The sequence below is a fragment of the Mustela erminea genome, chromosome 16 (genome assembly GCF_009829155.1).
Source record: "Mustela erminea isolate mMusErm1 chromosome 16, mMusErm1.Pri, whole genome shotgun sequence".
NCBI classification, from domain to species: domain Eukaryota; kingdom Metazoa; phylum Chordata; class Mammalia; order Carnivora; family Mustelidae; genus Mustela; species Mustela erminea.
In genome coordinates this window covers 24,998,129-25,020,095 of record NC_045629.1, presented here as the reverse complement: position 1 = coordinate 25,020,095, position 21,967 = coordinate 24,998,129, and the positions used below count along the sequence as shown (strand labels likewise).

General features: G+C 40.5%; 1 protein-coding gene across 1 annotated transcript in view; it reads right to left on the bottom strand.

Annotated features, from left to right (window-relative positions):
- KCNB2 (potassium voltage-gated channel subfamily B member 2) overlaps positions 1–21,967 on the bottom strand; it is a 404,699-nt gene that overhangs the window by 132,190 nt on the left and 250,542 nt on the right. The window lies entirely within an intron of this gene.

Below are 21,967 nucleotides of genomic sequence, written 5' to 3'. Positions count from 1 at the left end.
GCCTCCATCAGAAAGGACGAATACCCAACTTTTGTAGCAACATGGACGGGACTGGAAGAGATTATGCTGAGTGAAGTAAGTCAAGCAGAGAGAGTCAATTATCATATGGTTTCACTTATTTGTGGAGCATAACAAATAGCATGGAGGACAAGGGGAGTTAGAGAGGAGGAGGGAGTTGAGGGAAATTGGAAGGAGAGGTGAACCATGAGAGACTATGGACTCTGAAAAACAATCTGAGGGTTTTGAAGGGGCGGGGGGTGGGAGGTCGGGGTACCAGTGGTGGGTATTATAGAGGGCATGGATTGCATGGAGCAAAGGGTGTGGTGCAAAAATAATGAATACTGTTATGCTGAAAATAAATAAAAAATAAATTAAAAAAAATCCTAGTCTTGGGTTCATGTCACACAATTTTCAAAGGAAATCTCGGGCTGGTAGAAGACATTCGAATTATTTATATGACGGGTGTCTGTAAATTTGCTGCTCTAGTCCCATTTTGAGCCTCGCTCGTGACTGTTGTTTCTCACATACCAACTCTCCGAGGTCCTACTGAATTTGTAAGGAAAAAGGGAAGTAGCAAACATGTAAAATTTATTGAGTCACTGTTTGTCTACTTTGGAAGGCATCTGCTTACTCCGCTTCAGAAAAAAGTGTGATCCATTTGCTTTCTTCCCTGTGGTATGAAAATTCTAAATCTTATTTACCTCATGATGACCTTGCATTAATCTCACATTCATCTCTCATGAACGAGCACATCCACACCCCTACTCACCCACCTTTAACATCGTCACCTATATATTTTCAGTCTAGATCTGTTTTGTCAAATGTACCCATTAGCTTGTGGCAAGAATCTTAGTGTCCATACCACTGTTACCTGTGGTTGACTATATTTCCCACACCCCAAATTGGGGCAAAGATTTTTTCCAGTGGTTACTTTTCTATGTCTCAGGAGCATTGGAACCAGCTGGTCATTCCTTTCTTCTTCAAACCCTTTCTACTTTGGCTCTTTTTCTCCAGACACTCTGAAGCAGTCCTTGTGACTTTGAGTAATTTATAGGTAATGCACCTCTGGCCTTAATCTGGAGCTGAGTGAGCCCCAGAACAGTCTATTCAACTGCCTACTTGATATCATCACTCAGCTGACCAACAGACAAGTTGGACAGCAGATTTTTTAGGGGCTCCATGTTCATACTTTCGTCACCCACCCTTAACCTGCTCCTTGCCCAGGCTTCTCTATCCTATTAAAGAATATCTCTATCCACACTGTTGTTCAACCTCAAAATTAGGAGTCATCCCACCTCCAGTCCAGTAAGTGGTTGACTCTATACCGTGTGCCCTTAACACTCCACGCAGGACCATTTCTTTCTACTTTCGAGACTAGGACAAAGCACCATCATCTCTTTTCTGGTATAATGCAATTGCCTCTTAACTGATTTCCTTCTTTATCGTCTTGCTGCGTGTACCCCAATCCATTTCCAGTAAGTGGTGTCACTTTCTTGCTTAAAGCCACTCACCTAGTTACTTCTCATTATATGTAGTATAAAATGCCATATCTCTAAACCCCGGCTTTTACAGGCTTGCTTAGTCGATTTCAATTCTTTCTGCACATTAGGAACTTATGTACTAAACCAATGTTGAAACCCTAGATGGATGCCTGGTAGGCCCAGGCTTTGGGTCTGTTTGGTTTCCCCCACCCCCCAATGCCCCAGAATGTATAGACAGGGTTGAAACATTGTCTACCTGGTCATCTACCTGTATGTCTCTATCTTCTCTGACTCTTGTTTTCCTTCTTGATGGTCTAGCTCTAGTGGCCTCCAGCCCACACTGAGCCCATTCCTGCCTTGAGGACGCTCTATTCCTTCATTTTCACAAGGCTGGCTCCTTCATGTCATTCAGTTATTTTAGAAAAAAATTTAATTGAAGAATAGTTGACATAGAATACTATAATAGTTTCAGGTGAACAAAATAGTGATTCAGCATTTATATACACTATAAAATGCTCATTGTTAAGTATAGTTATCATCTGTCACCATACATAGTTATTACCATATTATTGACTATATTCCCTGTGCTATACTTTTCATCCATGATATATTTTATAAGTGGACATTTGTATCTCTTCAGCTCCTTCATCTATTTCACCCACCCCCTTCCCTATCCTCCCCTCTGGTAATGACCAGTTTGTTCTCTGTATCTCTGAGAATGTTTCAGTTTGTTGGACTGTTTGTTTTGTTTTTTAGATTCCACGTATAAGTGAAGTCATATGGTATTTATTTTTGTAGGATTTATTTCACTTGGCATTACACCCTCCAGATCCATCTGTGCTGTTGCAAACGGCAAGATTTCATTCTTCTTTATGGTTGAGTAATATTCCATTACATACCCACACCCACCCCACATCTTCTTTATCCATTCATTTAAAACATCAGGGATCATTAGGGAAATGCAAATCCAAACTCCAAGGAGATACCACCTTATGCCAGTCAGAATGGTTAGTATCAAAAAGACAAGAAATGACAAGTGTTGGTGAGGATGTGGAGAAAAGGAAACTCTTGTGGCTCTGTTGGTGGAAATGTAAATTGGTGCAGGTGGACAGAAAACAGTATGGAGGTTCCTCAAAAAATTAAAATAGAGCTACCATGCAAACCAGTTAATTACCCTATTGGGGATTTACCCAAAGAAAACAGAAACACTGATTTGAAAAGGGAAATGTCTTCCGGTTCTTAGCTCAATTGTCCCCTTGACGGAAAAGTCTTCCATAATCAGTAACTCTCAGATAGCCAGCCACCGGTCTTTGTCACACTGCAAAATTGTTTCTTATGTCCTAGCCCTGGTTGTTTCTGGTCTGTTTATTTGCTCCTTTCTGCTCATATCTTTAGATTGTAGGTGTGATGTAAGCAAGAACTAACCCCAGTGCTTAAAATATCATAAGTTCTCAACAACTACTTAATAAATGAACAAATGAATGCATTATCAGTATAATCATAAGAAAATATAAACAAATATTTGAAATTGGTACTTTCCTGGAGGATCTAGGGATTTTTAGTTGCTTAACAACCAGAAGGTTTAAAATGGCATAGGCATTCTTAGGTTTAAAGCATAAATCTTTGGTTTCAGGAAGGGAGGAGGCGGTATTACCATTCTTTCTTCTCAAATGTTCAGTTTAAATTTTAAGATATCTAATCGGTCAGAATAAAAAAATATCCTACAGTCCATAGATTTGCTGAAGTTTTATTGATCCATCATTATTCTATCTTCCACCATCTGGCTGATGGCATACGGAAAGATTAAGGCAGGACACTGAAATGAGGATTCTTGGCTTTCCTGTAAACATACAATTTGGCTCTGAGGCTCTGGGTTGGGTTATCAGATGGTGGAACTCAGTGGTTTCCAACTGTGGCTGCATGTTAGAACCTTCTAGCGGTATTTAAAGTATAAATATGTCTGGGGGCACCTGGGTGGCTCCGTCAGTTGAGTGTCCGACTCTTGATTTCGGCTCAGATCGTGATCTCAGGGTTCTGGGATTGGGTCCCATGAGCTCTGCACTCAGCATGGAGTCTGCTTGTGATTCCCTCCTCTGGTCCCTCCCTCAATACACGTGCATGCGTGGGTTCTCTCTCTCTCTCTCTCTCTTAATTATCCTGTATTCCACCATAGGATAATTAAAATAGAATTTCTAAGTATGGGGCCCTGCCATCAGTATTTTTAAAAGTTTTTTTTTTTCTCCCCCTGTATAGCTTCCCAAGTGATTCTGCTGTGCAGTCAGATTTAAGATCCACTGACAGTCACCAAAATGTGGCCTGGCAGAAAGGGAAAACCTATTAAATATGCTACTACAAGTAGAAAATATCCTCAATAAGAGAAATCCTTTGCCGACAATAGAAATATTTAGTTTTTACTTTGAAACACATTGATTTTTTACTCCATCATCTTGTTTTACAAAGTCACGAATGCTATTAGTGGTCATAAAAAGAAAATACGTAGTTTTTTTTTTTTTTTTGAGGAAAACATATTTTTAAAATGCTGAGGAAGCCATAGAAATGTGGAATGTGCAGTTTCTTGAGAAAGGGACTAAGGGTTTTTGTTAGTTCAATTCTCTGGTGCAATGGAGACCAGGCCTCAGGCTGAGAACCTTTGGTGTGACACTTAGGTGGCTACTTAACCAGTTGTGACCCTGGACAAATTACTGCGCTTTTCTTCGCTTCATTTCTTTCTGCTGTGAAATGGGATGATAGTATCTTCCTTACTGGAAGGTTAGAGTAAACATGGGTAGTGTGTGTAAAGTGCTAGGCACTTTTGCTGATATTTTTTCTTTCTCTTTCTTTTGTATCTGAATTATAAGTGTATCCATCAATAGGACGATGCCTGGCACATAGTAAGTGGTAAAAGAGGTATCTAAAATGTCGGGGCACCTGAGTGACTCCGTCGGTTAAGCATCCAGCTCTTGATTCTGGCTCACGTCGTGACCTCAGGGTCCTGGGATTGAGCCCTGTGTTGGGCTCCAGGCTCAGCAGGGGAGTCTGCTTGAGATTCTCTCTCTGCCCCTCCTCCCACTCTCATGCTCTCTCTCTCTCTCTAAAATAAATAAATCAATCTTAAAAAAAGAGAATTCTTTGTAATGTCTTTTATTATTTTTTTCAATTCTTTTGATGTGGACAAATTTTGCTTCAAGCCCTAAAGGTATTATCTTTTCTTTTTTTTTTTAGTTTCCGAGATAGAATTTAGTGATTCGTCAGTTGCAAATAACACCCAGTGCTCATTACGTCAGAGGCCCTCCTTAATGCCCATCACCCAGTTTTCCCTTCCCCTATCCACCTCTCCTCCAGCGACCCTCAGTTTGTTTCCTAGAGTTAGCGTCTCTTACGGTTTGCCGTCCCCTCAATTTTCCTCTTATTTTATTTTCCCTTCCTTTCCCCTCTGTACATCTGTTTTTTCTTAAATTCCCACATGAGTGAAATCATATGATATTTGTCTTTCTCTGACTGACTTATTTCACTTGGCATATTACCCTCTAGTTTGATCTACATCATTGCAAATGGCAACATTTCATTCTTTTTGATGGCTGAGTAATATTCATGTGCGTGTGTGTCTGTGTGTGTGTGTGTGTGTGTACCACATTCTCTTTACCCATTCTTTTGTCCATGAAAATCTGAGCTCTTTCCATATTTTGGCTTTTGTAGACATTGAAGCCCTAAAGGTATTATCTTTAATGTCTTATTCTAACTTTTCCCTTTCCCTCACTTTACAGGAAAGTACGGATCCCTTTTGTGTCTCTGAAGCAGGTAACCAAGCAGGAAAAACTGGAGGGTGAAAGATTGATGAATACGCCGGTTGCCCTCAAATGATTATCAGTCAACATTTTATGAAGAGAAGCAGCCTTTTCAGTTTTATCTGCTGAAGAGGACTCTGTCGTTGCTGAAAAGGGCTCTGTCATTCCACTGAGGATAGTTTTCACATCCCAACTACTTTATACAGCCTGGACCCAAGAACTCTCTAGAGCTGGTCAGCATCTCACTGCAGCCCACGTGCGGATGAACGTGCTACATAAAAAGGCTCATTCCCTGTTTTCCGTCTTAGAACTCTAGACCTCACTTGTCTGAAACTTAGTAAAAGGGCCTCTGTTGAGTCTCTAACACCTCGCCACACATATTAGCCCTTTGGAATATGTCAGCCACGCTCTGGAGATCTCCCTCTCTCAGTGCCCCAAACATGCAAATCCTTGGGAGGAGTCATTTGGTTTCTCTTTCTTCCCCTACCTGGTCTTTGTTTAATCATGGAAATGCTCATGTGGGATTATTTTCTTTACTCTAATTGTATTTTAGGGTAAATCAAATAACTAACAGATTTATAGGACATTTTTGTTGACACTGACAGAAAAAGCAAATATAAAAGCATCCTGAATTTGATAACTCCTTAGCGAAGATATTTTTGTTAAGCCTTTTTTTTTTTTTTAAATCAGCTAGACATGCAGTTAAGCATAGGAAAATCTTATATACAAATTTTAAGCACAAACAAATTTTTATTTATCACTACCAAATGAAGTAAAACTTTAAAAAGGATGTCTATAAGGTGTTGTTCAAAGGCCTTAAAAGCTAGGATATTGTTTGATCTTTAAAGGTTAGGATATTATTGGAAACATTAGATGTAATGGGGAAAAACCCAACAGTGCTCCCTTGATCCTGCCTCCCTGCTGGCTCCTGTCACAGAACAATCCTTCCCCCAAGTGCCAAAGTTCTCGAAAACATATTCCTTCTTCGAAGCTTCCATTTCCTCACTTTCCCTTAACCTAAACTACAATTTGGCTTTCATCCTTACATTTGCTGAAAATACTTCAGCAATGTCACCAGTGACCTCCTAATGATCAAATTCAATGGACTTTTAAGAAATACTCCATACTTAACCTCTGTGGCATTGAATCCTGCCCTCTTGAGTTCTCTTGGCTTCTGGACTTCTCCTGCTTTTATGACCTCTCCAGGGTCTCCTCATCTACTCTGGGTTCCTCTGGGAGCTGACCTTGAAAGGGTTCTCTTTCCCTCTCCAGAGGGTTTCGTTTCCTGCCTTGACTTGAATGATCACCTACGACGTGATGGTAACTTCCCGATCATCACTTCTAGCCCTGACTTCTTTTCTCAGAGCTTCAGAATTTCCGGTTGTGCAGAGGTGCCATTCATTGAGCTATCCAACAAAGAACTCAAGTAAGGCAACCTAAGTGAGCTCTATCATCCACTCTGAGCCCACTCCCCCTCCTGTTTTCCCTCTCTCACCTCAGAGCATGATATTTCACCCAATTCTTTGAGCCAGGAACCCGAAAGTCAGTCTTGCCTTCACACTCAATCTCATTTCTCACATCTGATTAACTACAAACCAATGGCAAGTCGATCTTTTAAATAGACCTTTTCAGCATTCTTCTCCATAGCTCTACTCCCACCTCCTAAGTTCAGGTCCAAATCACTGTTTTCTTGGTTATTAGCTGGTTTTCCTCTCTACAATATCACCTGCCCCATCCTAGCATACGTATCTTCGTCAGTGTGATGTAACAAAATGGAAAGCATATCTCATTTTGCATTACTTTCCTCCTCAAAAAAAATCTCGGAGGTACCCTGCTATATTTAAGATAAAGCATGACTTACTAGGTCCTCAAGCATTTGCCCTCAAAGAAGTCTCATACAGGGCCATTCCCTGACCTTCCATTTCTTACTAAACTGTGTTCCTTCATATCTCTCAACTTGCCTACATTTTTGCTTCCTCTTCTACCACCTGGACAGCTTCTACTCATGTTTCGAGATCCAGCCTAATAGTAACTTCTTCTATTAAGTCTTCCACGGCTCAAAGAGATTTAGATATTCTTTTGTAGTCCCACAGCAAAGAGGCAGGATAGACAATGGTTATGAAAATGTCCTCTGGAACACAACTGAGTTCTCATCTCTGCTCTCTAACGTCACAGCTATGAGCCATTGGACAAGACATCTAATATCTCTAAACCTGTCAGATGTTGACAATAACAGTAGTTAGCTGAATATTTTTGGAAATATTGGATGAGATAATGAATATAAAACACTTGGCATGGGTACTGGAATTTCAAAGTAAGCACCCAATAAATGTTATCTATTATTACATTTTCATGGCATTTAATCTTACTGCAAACAACTGCACTCTATATTCCTGACTTATTATAATAATTTTATTGTATGTCTGCCTTTCTCAAAGCCCTGTGAGCTACTTTAGGGTTATGTTCTAGAAACTGTTTCCTCTGATCCCTACTGTGTGGCATGTAGTAGTTTTTACTCAATGAATAGAACAACAAATGAATGTAGCATCAAGGAAACAAGCCTGTTAATGTCCCTTGGTACGTACTTTATGTAGAAATCTCAGACTAGTTACTGAACAATGTCATGTTAGTCCTAATACATCCTCAGTGAAGCAAGGGGGATGATGAGCTCATTTATAATTTGATTTTAGGTGAGAACATAGGGAAAAAGGAAATTAACAACTACAGTGTCATACAGTGGATCAGTAGCTGTAGGCATGGAACTAAGGTTCTCTAACTCTTGAATGTGTCACTATGGGTCAATATGGACTGAAACATGTTCTGTCATTGGGATTCATCCTACCTGTCAGGTCATTTCCGTATCCCCAAACTCCTTCTAGGTTTCATTCATTATAAGGTAAAGTACAAATATTCCTGATGTTATGGACTGAACTGCGTGCACCCAAAATTCGTATGTTGAAGCTCTAAACCCCCATGGGATGACCTTTGGAAAGAGTTCCCTTAAGGAAGTATCTTGGTGAAATGAGGTCATAAGGATGGGGGCCCTAATCCAATAACACTGGAATAGAGACCAGAGCTTTTCTCTCTGTCTCTCTCTCCACACAGAGGAAAGGCCATGTGAGGACACAGGGAGAAGAAGCCATTTGTACGCTGAGGCGAGAGGTTCACCAACCCTTCTGTCACCCTGATTTTGGATGTCTAGCCTCCAGATAAAATTCTGTTGTTTAAGTCATTCAGTCTGGTATTTTGTTATGGTAGCTGAGCTAACACACCTGTGTTATCATTTTTGTTATAATCATAAAAATATAAATTGGGGGGCGCCTGGGTGGCTCAGTGGGTTAAGCCGCTGCCTTCGGCTCGGGTCATGATCTCAGGGTCCTGGGATCGAGTCCCGCATCGGGCTCTCTGCTCGGCAGGGAGCCTGCTTCCTTCTCTCTCTCTCTCTGCCTGCCTCTCAGTGTACTTGTAATTTCTCTCTGTCAAATAAATAAATAAAATCTTAAAAAAATATATATATATAAATTGGTATTGTTGATTAAGGGTTGACTCTGTTGCCAGACACGAACTCAATGCAAATCTTTAATAGGAGTTATTTCCATAAATCCTCTTGAAAAACTTACGAAGCAGATACCATTATTATCATCATTTTACAAAGGAGGAAACAGAAGATCAGAATAGTTAAGCAGCTTGCCCAAAGAAACAAATGCAAAAAGTGTCAGATCTGGAATTTGGGCAGTCTGTCTTCAGAGGCTATGTACTCAGCCACTGTATAAAGTAGTAAAACTGAATTATCGAACATGAGGGAGACTATCAGGGGCTAATTAAAAAATTAATTAAAGTGAGAAAAGCAATAAAAATATAATACATAATTTAAAATGCCATTTTAATGTAAAATGTAGAAATGCACATCTTTTTGCCAATATTTTACCTGGTGGAAGAAGGAGCAAGGCAATGCTGATGTCTCTGTTATGGGTTGTTGGAATCCTGCATTATCTTTCTTCCAAAAGCCATACTCTGCAATGCATCATTGACAATTGCCAGTTTTATTTCCTTCAGAGTGGAATGGATGCTTAAAGACCCTTGCTAAGCAAATTGTGTGAATTTCTGTCTCATTCTGTCCTAGTCTGCTCAATCTTTTAAAGTTGCCATCTCTTTACCTAATTTGGAAAGAGTTTTTTAAAAGCCACATGCCCTTACTGAATCTCTCTAAAACACTCAGTTTAGTTTTCTTTTTTAAAGTAACAGCCCATTTTTTTTTATTGTGCTTGTATTTCATGAGTTTTATATACTATTAAGTTGCATAAGTACAATAACCTCAACTGGTTTAAACAGGTTGGGGAGCAAATCCAACAGATTCTTAGCAATTGATCACTGGGTTTGGAGGGAGGAGGAGGTGAGTGGGCATCCTCTTAGCCCTGAGTGGTCCACAGGTTCTGGAACCACTCAGTGTATGTTAGAAGCGAATGGAGAGCCTTGGCTAATCTGGCTACTTGATTAAATGAAGAAGATTAAGAGAGCTTCTGCTGTAGTGATTAGCACCCCACCCCATCCCCACGGGTACTTTCAGAAAATGGCATCACATTCATTTCAACTTTGTATTCTGGGTTTTGATCCTTGTGTTTTCTAGGGTGACTTGCTGTTCTTGGGGAAAGCACTTAGCATTTCATGATTTGCTCCGTACGTCAATAGAAAACTAGACTCATTTTCTAATTATGATTAGAAGCAAAAATGACAGGTACTTCTCTCTCTCTCTTTTAAAGATTTTATTTATTTATTTGACAGAGAGAGGGAGGTCACAAGCAGGCAGGAAGGCAGGCAGACAGAGAGAGAGAGGAAAGCAGGTTCCCTGCTGAGCAGAGAGCCCGATGCGGGGCTCAATCCCAGGACCCTGAGACCATGACCTGAGGCCGAAGGCAGAGGCTTAACCCACTGAGCCACCCAGGCGCCCCTATGATGGGTATTTCATAAATGGAATGGGATAGTTTGGAGTTAGCAAATGCTTGGTATGGAAAGTACTAGCTTGCAGCAATGAAATACAATCTTTAGGCATAGATTTATTATCACTTTCTCTTGTGAATTTATATAAACTACTATACCCCTGAGCCCTAGGAGAGGCACTTATGGTAAAAAGGAAAATGGGAAAAAAGGTGTCTGCTTTTCTTTAAGAGTCTTTTTCAAATGATTGGGTATTATTCCCTGCTGTTTTTACTCCAGTTCCTTAAAGACTGTTTTTATTTTAGGAAGACATAACCAATTTAAGATATTCAGAGTTAAGCAAATCAAGGTGGTCAGAAGACATCCTCAAGTTATCCTGACCCTGAGGAAGCCCCACTGAACTGATTATGGAAAACAATCTGCCCAACGAACCCAATAGAGGACGACAAGGGGAGCTAGCAGGACGGGGTGATGCTCGACACCCTCACAGCTGAGCCACCCCTGAGTTTAGTTAGCTGCATGGCGGGTGGAGACACCACCGAGGGGGAAAATCCTCCGGTTCCAGAAGAACATCACAATGCACCCAGTCTTGCCTTAACAGAGAGCCACAGAACCGCTGAGCATGGGGAAAAGGATCTTCTCGATGTATACAAGGAACAAGGCGTTGGGTAGTTTTGTCAACGTGAGTACTCTTCCTGAGAGCGTCTCAAACTCACTGAGCAACCTCCTTTAAGCCATGTATTTATATATTACTCATTCTAAAATTGTGGCTAAAAATAGATTTGGTATAAAATGCCTTAAGGATTATAAGGATTTATGCGTAAAACGAAGATTTTTTTTTAAACTCCAAAGATCTAACTAAATAATTATTAGTAATGAAATGTGATGTGATATATATATATACAGATATATATATATACATATATACATATATATATTTCCTTATATTATATATATAACATTTCCATCTGTATAACACACAATGAATTCTGGTAAACGTCATGCTATGTGTACCATCAGGGATGAATGTCTATATTTTAAATAACATGGCCATGTCATATATTTTAAATAATACAGTTATAATGTTATTTTTGTGCCTGTAATAGCTGACATGAAAATCAAAGATAATTTGTGATTTTATAAACATAAATAGAGAGCATGTGAAGATGCGAGGAAAGCTTTTTGCTCTTCTTTTTGGTTTTGTTTTCAGGTTTTTCTTCCCCCTTTGCATTTAATTACATACAACTTTATTTTTGCAGAAAACTAGTGACCTTTTTGAGTCTGTAAGCCACATTTCAATATGGGAATACTTATGAATTTAAAAATGGAATTGCCCTTTTCAATATGCTCATTATAAGGAAAGGTCTCATTAAATATAAACTCCATGATGCGTCTCATCTTGCACCTAAGCCACGACGGATACACAGTAGGCGCTCAATAGTTACTGAAAGAATGAATCACATCTTCTCCACTAAGTTCCAGGAACTGCTCAAATCACTGCCACAGGAAAACAGGTCAATGGAGACAGTGACTTTGCCCAAGAAGACAGGGTACTAGAAATTCTGGAAATACACCAACAAAACAAATGACTTACTATTCATGGCAGTGAGCTATAATTCCATGAAACAGAATGTCAGAAAAATACCACATTAAATGGTATCATCTTCTCTTAGGGCAAAAAAGTCTTTTAATTAAGAACATGCTTAAACCTGAGTCACTTTCCTTTCTCGTTTTATCTGACCTGTTGACTGGATTAATGTTATTTTCTTCCTTGAGAAAGAAGGAACAAGAGTACAATATATTTTTATGATTTCCTCAGTGCTCTCCTCACCCTCTAAGACGGACTTTATAGTCCCACAGAAATGCAAGAAAGGACTAACACAAATTTAGCCAGCTCTCAGTTACTCCGGAGCTCATGATTCAGCACGTGGGCTGTTTATAATTCATTTTATGCCTCCCTTTTCCCCACAGATTTTTGTTAGCAAGATATATGTAAGGAAGTTTAACTCATATCAAATATGGCTCCTTATTGGTTAGCACCTTTAATCAAATGTTTGGTGTAATTAATTTCTACAATGAGATTTGGGGATGATCTGTGGATTTCAGTTATCCCTAGCAACTACTCAGATTATTTTACAAATTATAGCAATAAACCACATTCCCTTTACGTTGAAAATAGTTTAAACTGAGTGACACTGGATTGTGAAGTGTTTTTGTTTTTGTTTTTTTTTTAACTGTGAAGGTCTAACTAATGTAAATAATGAAATGTGGGATGAGATATTGACGGTTTCTGTCTGTAGAACACACAATGTATTTTAGCAATATAGTCAACCACAGTCAGAAGTTTAAGGTTCTGATCTCCTTTAGCAAACTTGAATTGTACCTGCGCTTAGTGGCATGTACTTGACTTGGAAAATTAAAATGAATTAAATAGTCCACTCCTTGCAGTGGGTTCTGGTCTGGAAGAGCCCAGAAATCAAATCAGTAATGAGAAAACAATGGTAGAGTAGAGTACAATGGTAGAGACTACAGAGAGCATGTTACATGCTTAGAATGGGATACCCACCCAGCCTAAGGAGGTGAGGGAAGGCTTCCTTTGTGGCAGGAAGTTGGACTGGAATCAAAAGTTGGTCGAACTTACCCAAAAGACCTATGACTTTCCAGGGAATGGATAGCATATGAGCAAAGTCATGGAATCAGAAATATTATGGCATATTCATAGAAACAGAAATCTGTTCCTACTCTTAGTATGCCTGGAAGCAAGTTTTATAAAAAAAACGTGGATGATAATTTCTCATTTGTCCAAACAGCTGTGTGTATGGTTTATAGCACTGAATGAGAGGCAGGCTCCTACTCTTAAGAGCTCACATCTAGTGGAAGCAAACAAGTAACTTCTCACAGTGATAGATTGTGTGAAGAAAATAAAAAAAGGTTAATGGGATAGAGAGTCAGGGGTTGCGGGAAGGGCAGACAGCTTTCGACAGTGAGTCAGCAAGAGCTGCTCTGAGAAGGCAACACGGGACCATGAAGACCCAGGGATTTCACTGGATTACGTGGGAAGAGATTTCCCGAGCAGGGAGACCGCACTCACAAAGGCTCAGAGGTAGGGATAAACCTGGATATAGAAGGCTCTGAGAGATGAGTAGTTTGTCTGCAGAACAGCGAGAGGAGGTGAGAATGGCAGGAGAGAAGCCTGCAAGAGGACAGCGCCCAGGTCAGTCCTGCAGGGCCCTGTGGCCCAGGGCAGGGGTTAGACTCCACAGGAAGACCCTGCCAGAAGAAGAGAGATGTGAGCTGACGTGTGCTCTAAAAAGGTCACCACTGCTGCTCTGTGGGGAATAAATTACAGGGAAGAGGAGGAAAGTAGAAGCTCAGGGTCCCTGTAGGGGGCTAGAAATGATGGTGGCTTGAATATTTTGTAAAGTGGAAACAAATAGAGCCTCATAAGCTGTTTGTAAGTTTCTAGAACCTATTGTAGGAAAGAGTTTTGTAAGACACGATAGGCGAGTTCTATCTATATCATAGAGTAGATACAAGCAACTGATGATGTTGTGGAAGGTAAATCTTAAAGTTTTTTACAACTTTATTTTTTTAAGAGATTTTATTTATTTACTTATCTATTTGACAGAGAGAGAGAGAGCAAGAGAGAGAGCGCACAATGTGGGGCTGGATCCCAGGATCCTGGGATCATGACCTGAGCTGAAGGTAGACACTTAACCGACTGAGCCACCCAGGTGCCCCATTAAAGTTTCTTACAACTTTAACTAGCTCTGAATTCAATCAGCGTTCTTACACATAGCAAAAGCATTCCCTCTTATGTTATAATACCAGTACTTGAAGGATTCTTAAACTAAATCTTGTCATCATATGTACAGCAGCAAAATCAAAAAGACTCAGAGAGAGAAAAACTTAATAGCTAAGCACTCTCCTCAAACACTCTTCCAAGGTTTTCAATATGAAATTGAACTTCAACTTGAACTTCACTCCCAGCCAGCAGGACAAATATTGGGAAAATTACTTGTGTGAAGTGGGTCTTACTCAGGAGTCACCCAGAAAAAGGAGATGGAAAGAGCCACTTAGAATGGATCACTTGGACGGGTGGCCATCTCATAAAAACAATGGATTGTAACTAAGCACTCCAGGCTTGGGGGGGTCTTCTCAGAGATTTAGATAATCAAAATGAAACAAGGCACACTTATACACTGTCCCCATCTTTAATCAATCTTAAATATTTAAATGGGTTGACCTGGAATTCTTAATAATGTGAGGAGCAAACACTGGGAATACGTACAGTCAAAAACTTCTTGACATCTTATACCAACATGCTATTTGGAAAGGGTGGACTTTTCTAATGTGATTTAAGTACCATCTACATCAATGTGGATGGGACCAGAGGATATTATGCTGAGCGAATTAAGTCACTCAGAGAAAGGCAATTATCATATGGTTTCACTCATATGTGGAATTTAAGAAACAGATGATCATAGGGGAAGGAAAGGAAAAATAAAATAAGACAAAATCAAAGGGGGAGACAAACCATAAGAGACTCTTAACTCTAGGAAACAAACAGGGTTGCTGGAGGGGACGTGTATGGGGGGGAGTGTGGTAACTGGGTGATGGGCATTAAGGAGGGGAGTTGATGTAATGAGCTCTGGCTGTTATTTGCAACTGATGAATTGCTGGACTTTACATCTGAAACTAATGATACACCATATGTTAACTAATGGAATTTAAATAAAATAAGAAAAAAATAAGCACAATGCTAATCATTATGGAAATTTGGTCTGAATGAAAAAAAAAAAAAGACAATTTCTTAATGATTTGAGATTTACACAATTCAAGCACTGAAACAGGCTTAAAATTTGGTTCCAGGTTTGGGAAGCTCTTAGTCTTGAACAGCTTAAATGTACAGATCTTCTCTTTGAGAATATTAACATTTTTGAGCAGCCAAATGACACTCGCAGTCATTTTAGAGAAGAAACAGAAATGGAACAGGCAATTTGAAGTGGGATGCATATATGAACCCTGTAATTTAGAATGAAATTTATTTGTCAAGGTCGCCTCGGATTCTCAATCCCCCCTGAGCACAGATGGTCAGAAGTCATACAAGAGACTAAAAGTGTGCGGGCTGAGTGGGACAAAATAGTGTTTGGCTCCTAGCTCTGAGCCTGAACTACTACATTCCACATTTAGCTCTGAAAGTGATTAAATAACATTTCAAACATGGGGGCTTTGATTTACAGTGAAACGGAGGCTTTACAGCGCAGCTCTCTCCGTGGCAGCTGCTCGGAAGAAACGGGCAGGTCCATTGTCTGATCCAAGTGTTGTGCATAGTAATTGGAAGAAGGGTGCTAGATAAATGTCAGTAACAGGTTCAAACTCAATGCACGATCCTGAAAAGTAGTGCAGCATATATCGCAATATTGGGTCACTGGAGGGAGCAGCCCACTTTTCTACAGCTCTTCTGTATTCAATTTTGTGCTGAGCGGAAAAGAAGAACATTCAGCCTGATTTTCCCTCTATATCATTCAGTCATTGCGGTTTTACGTGTTCTCATCTGGGACCTTTTCTTCATTTATCTGTACTTTCACATCCTGAAATTGTCAAGTTGTTTTAAAAAAAAGAAGAGCTCCACCGCCAGAGACGGTCAGATTTTCTAAGAGCCATAAAATTCACTAATTGAGGACTTTCGAATGAAAGCTATGGACTGAATTCTGGAAAAGGGTAAATGAAAATGAAGAGGTTGAAAGCTGGAGCACCATCCTAGAGGCATTCTGGAACTTTCCTGTTCGGGTCCTCATTGGGGAACTCGGGCGCCAGGCAGCATACAGCTGGCTGGAGACGCTACGGGCAGGCAGGTGTCTGCCCGTAGACACCGTAGGCAGGTTTTCATTCAGCTTCAGGTAAGGATGTCAGCCAACCTGTCCGTTCAGCCCGAAAAACAGGGACATTCTGTGTTGCCATTGTCCTGTGTGCAGTTACCTCCGCACGGCCGCATTTTATCTTTTGTTCCTAGGGTCAGCACTAGGGGGAGCTGAAAAGGGTCCCATTCAAACAGAGACCACTGCCTTCATTTAATGAAGGCAAAATTTATACAACAAGGACTATAGCACAGAGAAGTGATGAAAATGCTGTTATCCTTTGAGTTGCAGGCTGAGGCTGAAGCCCACCTTTCTCCTCCTGAGCCTCTGATGATGCCCAAGTCTCGACTGGCTTCCACCCAGAAAGCAACAAGCTAGGCTGTGAGGGAGCCGCAAGCCAGCCAGGGGCTGGATACCTTCCAGCAGTGTGTGTTCTTGCCGAGGGGGGCAGAGGGAATCACTGCAGAGCTCAGCGGTCCTGCTACTTAGAACTGGCTGCCAAGGTATTACCTGGCTTCTTCCCCTCGCCCGCCCGCTCGGCAGGTAGCATTCGAAGCCAGGCTTAAAAGGGAATGTGTTCGCCAAGCCCTCCACTTGGGGTCTTGGCTTTCCAAGTGACCCAGTAGGAAATGAGGCTACTAAATTGGGCTGAGATTTGAATAGATTACTCTGTGATTGTGAACTTCACTGAATCAGAATATTTCTAGAGAAAGGAGATGTTGAATCTAGCTACCATTTAATAGCCCCCAGATAAAGCGATGTGCATTCTTAACCTCCTTCCCGGGAGGTGAGGTAACCCAGCCCAAACTAAAGGATTGGTAGGACGCCAGAGGCCAATAGAAATTAACTTCTTTTCATAAATCTTCATTCTCGGGGGCAGTAAAAACAATAATACCTCTGTGTGCAAACTCATTCTTTGTTTCCATAATTAGAAAACTAAGCTATATAACTATTGGCTACGAAGCAGAGAGTATTAATTATAAATATCACACAGCAAGTGATGGCAGAGTATAAGGCCCGCCCACGAGAGCTATTAACTCTCACCCATGCTATTTTAGACAATTCCTTTTTAGTCTAACGTTAGTTTATAAGTACAAAGCATGGAGACAGTGGCATTTCTGATCTCCTGTGCTAAAGAAATGAGAGCGGGGACAAAAAGGCCAGTTTCATTTCAGATGTCTGGAATATTATTATTTTTAGGAGAGGAGAAGGCTTCAAATGGAAGTTCAATCCTGGAGTTTTCTTTGGTGGAAGTAACAGATTACATGTTCAGTAACAAATCAGTGGATATATAAAATCCCAAAGACTGTACCAGCCAACTGGTATAATTTTTTTGTCTTAAAAATTATATATGTATAATTTTTTTGTCTTAAAATCAGGCAGAATGTCATGTGTGACTCCTTCCTTTTTCTACTTTTCACCACTGAACCCAAGTACTAGAAGTAAATCAGATATTTTCAGCCTGCGTCCATGTCCTGTGCATATACACACACAAACTATTTTCGAGTATTTCTGATAATATGACCATAGCATATATTCATTTATCACTTTTTAAAAATTGGGGATTCTGGCAATTCTTGGGGGGAAAAAATAATCATGGTGGCAACAATGAGCTGAGACAATGCTGCCTGTAAAACCAATTTTATAAACCAAGAACAGGAGATGCGAAATGAGGGTGACTTTTCTAAGAAGACACACTGAATGCACGAGCCCCTGACTTCCTGCCCTAGGGCTGAGTCACCACAGTGCAGTCCTCCATCATTTCCAATTCCAATGACAGTCAAGTAATTTTTACCCCCACCCCCGTACTTCCCAAATCTCAGAGTCTCATCCTCTGATTTGCCAAGTGCCACATTAAACTGGTTCATAAAGTGACTTAGTAACACTTTGCAACACGCGAGACTACAATAATAGAACATACAATGTTATTCAGCAGTCGGCGGAGCTTCGTGTTTATATAGCATTAACTATTTTGCCTCTAGGTCCTTGAGTCACGGGTTTCACACTGTAGTACCAACAAACAAGATGCTCCTTAAATTAACCAACCCGAGAATTTGTTAATGTCCTGGTGCCATGCAGATTTAGTTAAACAAGAGAATTCATCTTGTTTGCTTTACCATGATTTCTGTATTTCCCTGTGAATTTTCTGAGGTCTGTTCCTTTGAAATCACGCACAGCGTCAAATCAAAGAATCACAACAAATCACAGAGTCACAGAATGTTGAAACTGGACAGAATCTCGTAAGTCATTCTAATCCCTTCTCATTTCCCAGCTGAGCAAGGAAGAGCTTGGGTCCGAGATCTCTCAGCTGGTTTGGTAGCCCCAGGGTGTCCTCTCTCCCTGGGACTCTGCCCTGCAGGTCTCTAACCCGATGCCAGGATGCAGACCTCATGTCCGGAACTGGGATGAATGCTTGTTGATCTCTGAACTGTACATCGCGATCATCACCCTTGTACTCTTTCCACAGCCGCGTCAGATGTGTCTCCCTCACACCCGGGCCCCACGTTCCCATCCCACAGATGTTTGTAAGGGATACTGGTTAGCAGCCATCATAGAAACACAAATAAGATGCTGTGAACCATGCTTTTTCTACACTGAAAAAGCCAAACATATTCACCAGTGGCATTGATAATATCCTCCTGAGATCCTGTGGCCCACACAAAGCAAACATATGTAAAATAAGGACAGGAGGATGAATCAAGATCGATGTGTTTTTGAAAACACAGGAAAGAACTGAATTGTTTTTAAAAAAGGACACAGTCCGGGATTTTGTAGTGTAAAGTGAGGGCGACCTGGCTGTTCTCACCTGTAGATCATTTTTTTAAAAACACTTTCATACAGCCACCTAATTTCTGTCCTCTCATTTATTAATACAAGGCTGAGGGGTGGGGTGGTAGGGAGAGAGGCAAAGTGTTTTCTTGCTTTTGCTCCAAGGCCAAGGGGCGTTGCTGTTGGATTGTTTACTGTGAGTCACAGAGTCAAGTCACGCATCTGTGTTTTTTAAGTATCTATTTACTTAAGGGAGAATAAAGACCACGCTTTTAAAAATACACGCACACATCCTGTGACTGAAGGGAGAGCCACAGTTCCTCTTCGGGCAAACTGTTTCTACTCTGAAGGAATTCCTTAAGCTTCCTCATTACGGGAGGATCTACCAGAGGTCAAAAATTAGCAGCATGAGGGCCTAATTTGGCCGCACCCGGTTTTGCTCTATAGGTGCAGTATTCGTAAGGACTGGAATTGGAGTGTTTTTCAACAGTCCCTATCTTCACTCCTTCTCTTTGTGGAACCCACCACGACCTCCAGATGTCAGTGGGGGCCAGTCCCTTAGGACTGAGTTTTCAGATGTTGTCTGCTCCAGGAGGACAGAAGGGGTTATGGAAGGCTCTCATTGTGCAGGGGAAAGACGGCCTTCCCTGGCCCTCTTCTGCCTCCTTTTTGCTCTCCTCTGTCCAAGGGAACTTGTAATCTTGAGCTCAGGAAGTGAGGTATGAACCGTGTCAAGAATTCTCTCCCTTGGTGTCAGCATTAGGGGTGCGCTGGGACTTCTCTGGTGCCTTCACACCTCATTCCCGTGGAGACCTCAGTTGCTAACTGCTTCCACTTAGCCAATGCTTAATGTGCTACTCCCCCATCTTTTCACAATGCAAACCTGGTCTGAGTTGTTCTCTGCCTCTAGAACCTATAGGAAGTTGGATTCTCGGGGCCACAGTAGTAAACAACTTCAACAGGTCTCTGCATCGGAGGCTCTGGAGTGACTTAATGCCAGATATTATTATTTATGCTTCATCGTTTTAGTATAATTCTGGGACATGTATATGTATACATGAGAACTCTCTTATTTCTATGTTATGATTGATGTGATGTTTAAAATATACAATTAGAATGACAGAAAGTGAGGTAAAATGTGAAGAAAAAAAGAGTAGAAAGTATAAATTCAAAAATGCCCTCCTTTGGTTCATATACAAGAGAAATGGACAGAATAGTATAGTCATGATAACTGCAAACTTTGGAGTCAAATTGCTTGGGTTAAAATGCTGGCTTCATGACAAGCCTGTGACTAACTGTAAGTGAGTTATTTACCATGCCTCAGTTTCTTTATCTATAAAATAGGGATAACAGTGGTATCAATAACATAGGATTATAGAAGATTTTATGAGAAATGCATGTAAAAGTTCTCAGTACAGTAGCACACAATAAGCCCTTGATAATTTTTTAAAAAGATTTCATTTATTTATTTGTCAGAGATAGAGATAGAGCACAAGCAGGGGGGAACAGTAGGTAGAGGGAGAAGCAGGCTCCCCACTGAGCAAGAAGCCTGACATGGGGCTCGATCTCAGGACACTGGGATCATGACCTGAACTGAAGGCAAATGCTTAACCGACTGAGCCACCCAGGTGTACAAGCCCTTGATAATTTTTTATGATTATTGTTGTTGCTCTTTAGTACAACTTAATAACAATAGTTGTATGGTACTCCATTTAAGAATTTCAGAAGCTTTATGAGACTGCCACTCTAGATTCTTGAATTCCTCACTGACTATTATATCTCATATCAACCCCAACCAAGACCTTGGAATGAATGAGAGATTTGGCTAATACTTTAATCTAAATATTTTGGCATAAAAATATTTCAGCATAGAGTTCTACAGTTGAGTTCTTAAAATTCTTGGTACAGAATTCATTATGAAGATGAACAGACTCCAGGAAAATAAAAGTGCAAACTGACCAACTTAAAATACTTGAAAAGCTGGAAGATCCTTACCTAACATCTGAGAAAATACCCTAACAATAAGATTTAATATTGGTAAGAATGGCTTGGGTAAATTTTAGGTCGTGTTTCCCAATTTTTATCAGCCATGTCATATCAAAAGTAAACAGTTATGTAAAATCTCAACACCCTTTAACAGAGGAATTCCGGAGCTACCCTAAGGTATTATAGGCTAATAAGAAAAGGGATGAATAATCAAATGGCAAATTTTGCATCATGTTCTCCCCAGCAGGCCCAAATAGCCTTGACAGGTCTTTCTGCAGGATTTCATGAAGATCTTTAACAACTTATTATTCACAGTTGGCAAGACTAGAGGAGATTGTATTTTCTTCCACCCTAACAAGAAGTCAGCCTATTTTTATCTCATAGTCACAGATAATCAGAGTGGTTGGCAGGTCTGGGCAATACAAAGCGGGCTGGGTAAATTTTCATGGTGCTCAGCTCAACATGGCAATAGCTGAGTGACTGGCTTCTATCTATCAAAGATTTCACTTGACAGATGCTAAGAAGTGTTACCTAGGACATGCCTGGGCCAGAAAAGATGCTAAGATTGTTAGTATCTTTTGTTACGCTTCCAGATTAAAACTCAAGCATGGTCCTGCCATTCACTGATTATGGCCAACTGGGAGAACTGACTGGAGAGAAAGGTTAGGCAAAATTTCCCCAGTCGCACTTAACCCTTGGTCAAGCATCAGTGACCAGCTAATGAGACAGCAATTTTTGAACCTGCAGACCTTTCAGAATGCCTTAGCTGACATCTCAGAGGCAGGAACTGACTAGAAATCAGCATCACACACCCACCTAAGCAAGGGTAGAGTTCTTGATCAAATAGTGGACATTGCATGCGGACAGTGTAAGCAAGGATTCTCAACAGAACATCCCCCACCCAGGTATTTATGCTAAATGTATTTGTAATATAAACTCATAAATTATGCAAGTATGTAACTCTTTCTATGGCAAACACTGAATACTGTATTTATTTCCTACTAGCATGCTACAGAAGAATCCAGAACAATGTCCAACATGAGCAAAAAGGACTCGGTGCTTAGGAACAAAAAGGAGGTTCCTCTAGGAAGTCCAGATAGAGAGGGTGAAGAAAACAAACTTAATAAACAACAACAACAACAACAAAACA